The 4570-nt window shown below is 36.7% G+C and overlaps 1 long non-coding RNA gene across 2 annotated transcripts; it reads right to left on the reverse strand.

Annotated features, from left to right (window-relative positions):
- Positions 1–325: 325 nt before the first annotated feature.
- Positions 326–3835, reverse strand: LOC113298235. 2 transcript variants are annotated; one of them, XR_003334106.1, is made up of 9 exons: positions 3078–3835; positions 2908–2966; positions 2740–2799; positions 2431–2657; positions 2092–2209; positions 1815–1973; positions 1408–1529; positions 958–1108; positions 326–706 (listed from the first exon to the last, which is right to left on the reverse strand). It is a non-coding gene; the product is annotated as an uncharacterized LOC113298235 (long non-coding RNA). The 2 variants fall into 2 exon arrangements; XR_003334107.1 differs by having other exon boundaries at positions 2084–2209.
- Positions 3836–4570: the final 735 nt, after the last annotated feature.

A 4570-nucleotide genomic window follows, 5' to 3' on the forward strand; every position in this document is an offset into this window, starting at 1 on the left:
ACAAATACTGGTATTATAAATAAGATTTACACGTCTCTTGTGTGAGCTGTGGAACTATCTTGGACAACACATAATTATGTTGTAAAGAAACTATTATCTAGCTTGTGTAGTTGAAAACTGGAAGACAACGTCTATTAATATTGTGAATACTACTGTCGTTACACTTCCTAGAGTTGTAGAACTTTCTGTCACAACCTTTGCCTTGTGTAGTCGTAATCTCTAACACAACATCCTTAAAGGTTGTAATATTTGAAGTAACAACATTTGTTAGAAGTTGTGTGCATAAAACTATTTTGAAAAAAAAAAATTTATAGCTGAAACCGAATTTCAGAAAATAATTCACTTTCACATTAACCTGCCAGCGTTAAACACACATTCAAAAAATGGCAGTGATATAGATGTTTGGTTTCAAACCTCAGAAACCTCTTTTCAAATACATGTCCATCAGAAGTTTCAAGACTATCCTATGAGAAACTTCATGTTTAATCGAATCAAAATACCTAATCAGATTTTTGCATTAAAACAATAAGATCCTTGGAATCACTCTCATCAGAGCTATCATCACTGGACTCTTCTTTCTTTTTGGCTGCAGGTGCAGGGCTTTCTTTGCTACGACAGCCTCGGCAGGGCTTTCTTTGCTGCCCAGATGTAGCAACGTTTGTCCTCCGGGGAAAGCGCTGGTTCTGGGGAAAGTTTATCAAGTTTTCTGCAAAAGGAACATAGGAGAATGATCTTAGTGAAACGCCAAATCAAATGACACCATATTTTCACTATCTCGAGGACAGACCAACACAATTATAGTTCTGATCTTTCCAAGTCAACTAGTAGATTAACCCTAATAAAACTACAATCTGTTAATGGATTAGACTTTAAATCAATGACCCAGACAAAATAAAGATAAACATCACTACAAAGAAGAAAAACTAGATATATAAATGTAAGGAAAGCATAACAGACCTGAAGAGCGCGACAAACATTATCAAACTCAGGATCAAATTAGGCTTCTCCTTCACAGTGACGAGCTCAAGGACACCGCGACAAGATTGGTCTTCAGGATTGATTATAGGCAACGCAAGAGATCCACGAACTTCATGGTCAATCGCTCCAGCTAAAAATTAGAACAAGACAAGCCACACCCATTAAAGGATTGAACCAAAGAAACAAAGATATTCCACCAGTTTGAACTAGCTTAATAAACAACAAAAATTCAACAATTTACAATGTAATTATTCACCAAATACACTAGATTATTTTCAGTGTTGCTAATCACCAAATATATTCTCACAATGCATTCACATAGCACTAGAACACAGGTCAGTGACCACTTCCTTCAGCTCTTACAAGTTTATGTCGGCATGTAGGTAATACATTTCACATGGATTTCATAAGTGGTGGATTGTTTCTTACCATTCTCATCGAACCCGGCTCTTAGAAATGTTTTGCTGACAAAGCAATCACCATTCATGTACATGTATCGCCGCCTCCTCGTATTCTTCTTGATGCTAACTGCACAATTCAGGTGCAAGGTTCTGACAAGGAGACAAAAATTTAAAGTAAATAAATCATTTGTAGGAACTAGTTTCTCTATAGTTTAGTAACCTGTCAATGTAATAAGAACTGAATATGCAAGAGAGGTTTATGCACTTCATATTGAGACTCCAACAAGTTATCTCACACGAGAAACATACAAAGACAAGAGATTAACTTAACAAACTAAGAATCCTAGACTTCATAGCTTCATTTACTGTCTAACCCAATACGTGGAAATTTTAATTAAGACAAGTAAGTTTAAGCAAGTAATATAAATTCCGAACCTGCAAAGATGTGACTATAACCACAAAGAAACCTATCCTTTGGCACTGGTGCAATAACTCAGTTTTCTCGCCCACTCTTCGATCAATATCAAAGATAGATTCTGACCCACCAGGAATGTAACTACCATGAAGCTCCAAATCTGTACTTGCAAATGGTATCTGCAAAAAATTAAAATAGAAGAAAAGACTCAATTTTCTGAAATGCGTGAGAGGCTCAATTTAAAGGACTCCGAAATGGCTATAAATTTTAAATGGACATGTATTTGTACCAGCTAACCTAGCAAAGGCTCTGTGTCCCTGCATGGAAAGTCCTTGCTGCAAGAAGTTTCAAGTAAACTTCTTCTGGGAGCATCTCTCCAGTTTCATAGTGTTTCACAAGGCTCACCAACGAATCCCTATATAGCATAAATGAAAGTTTCATATGTTAACAAGGCCTGTACATTTGCTATATAAAATTTCATAATAGTTGATTTCTGTTTTAAATCGATATGACTATGTTTCTTAATCCTTTCTTTTCAATAATATATATTTCTTCGCTTAAACAGAATAATAATAATCATTAATTGTAGTCTCGGAAATAACAGAACAGGTATAATAATTTGAAAATAATCATCACCTTTGGAGACACCAATTCTCCATGAACTGAGAAGGCAATTCAACAGCATCCCATTCTACGATTCTACAAAGAGGCCACTCTTCAGCTGTGGTGGAGCCATTACTTACCCCTGTTATCAAAGTCCATCTTCGTTAACTCTATGAAAAACAACAATAAACCTAGACCAGTATCTTTTTTGACCTCCTTTTTTCAACCACCACCGCTGCCCCCGCCGCTGCTTCCACCACCTGAAAATACTCATAACATTCAGCTTAAGATAAGATAAACCAAAGCTACTCATAAATCAACAATTGAAAATTAAGAACATACCAGTAGTTAACTTTGGGTGTTTTTTTCTCCTTTTTGTTAGTCACGTCCAAATTTGCCACTCTGATGATACATTAAAATACAGCAAATCCAAATAAAATCAAAATTATGAATAACCTAAAATAACATTAACAAAGAAATCAAATGAAGTAATTTACTGGGAAATCTTACTTTTCATTCACATCCTCCATGACAGACAGTTAGAGGTAGTAGTACTGTGAAATCAATTCCTGATACATAAATTCATCAGATGAAAAACCCTCAGTTGACCATGAAAACAACAACAATAGGTGATAATAAAGAGATTCTTATATGAGAAGAGGGATAGAGATCAAACTTACCAGATCTTGTATCATCCAACTCTACCAGCTAATTCCATTTCACCAGATGCAAATCAATTTCAAGACCAACAAATCTCTGATTCTCTATCTAATTTCAGTTCCATCTCTTTCTTTCTCGATCTTCATTTCATTTTCGTCATCTCAACTCATCTGATCTTCTCTTCACCTCCAATTTCGAATCTAACTTGTTTGTGAAAACTAATGTCATCAATTTCAGAAGCCAATTCAATCATACCCATTACAAATATACTCATTAATCAAACATATTAGATCTTCTCTGTCGATGAAATCACCACCACCTTAACACTAGAATTCTTCATTTGCAGCTCACAAACACCAATCTCTTCTTTCCCTTTCATCAACGAAGTCACCACCACCTTCACTGATTCTGTCAAAATCTCCAAATTCAACCAACACCCTACATTCCTGATCCGATATAACTCTGAACTACCACTTCAATCTTCATCTTCGTGAAAACCCCACCAGAACCATCTCACAAATTAGCATAAAACCCTTCCATTTCTTCTCGTCTTTTCCATCACAGATTTGGGGGTTTTAATTTTTGTTTTGAAATCTAGGATTTGCTGGTAGTTAGGGTTTCTGTGAAATAGAGTTTTCTTTTGTTGGGAGGGGAAGATGAAAGAAAGAGAGATTTGGGTGTTTTTCTTTTTGATTTGAAATCTAGGATTTGGTGGTAGTTAGGGTTTTCTGTGAATCGGGGTTTTCTTTTGTTGGCGAGGGCTTTTTTTGGGTAGGGGAGGATGAGAGAAAGAGATAGAAAAAAAGTGAGGGAAGCGAGGGAACTTGTTTTTGATCGTTTTGGATAAAAAGAATCGGACGGCCATAAATTGCACTCATTGTCTCGTACGGATTATGATATTCTTTGGACGGTAAAGATTTGATTTAAAATTGTCATACGGATCAAGGAAAGTGCGTTTTCTTTGTGCTTTCTCTTTGTGTTTTTGTGCTTTCTCTTTGTATTTCCGGTTTGAATTTTAACTAGTCACATAGGTAATGAAGTAATTTCGACTAGTCATACAGGTCATGAAGTAGCTTTAGTTCACACTGGTAGACTCGGGTTAGCAGGTGTAGATGGTGGATTTTCGACAAAGGGTAGAATTGTGAAACAATACTCCAGATTCGGCAACCGGATGAGTATTGAGACTCGTGTCTCTCATTAAAGCATGAAAGCTCATGTCATAAATCTCTGACTGAGAAGGCTGTCTCTCAGAGTACGTGTAGGTGTGTAGTCTCTCAGCTGAGGCCACGACACATCTCATGAATACTGAGCAATTTCAGTAATTACTCCGGATCCGGCAATCGAATAAGTATCGAGACTCATGTCTCTGTGCATGAAATCTCATGCCACCTCTGATGGAGAAAGTCTCTCAGAGAAGATGAAGATGTGCAGTCTCTCAGTTGAGGCCACGACACATCTCATAGTGTATAAAATCGAAAGATTGGGCGGCTCCTAGACAGCATGTCTGCTAGTA

The sequence above is a fragment of the Papaver somniferum genome, chromosome 7, assembly GCF_003573695.1.
Source record: "Papaver somniferum cultivar HN1 chromosome 7, ASM357369v1, whole genome shotgun sequence".
Classification (NCBI taxonomy): domain Eukaryota; kingdom Viridiplantae; phylum Streptophyta; class Magnoliopsida; order Ranunculales; family Papaveraceae; genus Papaver; species Papaver somniferum.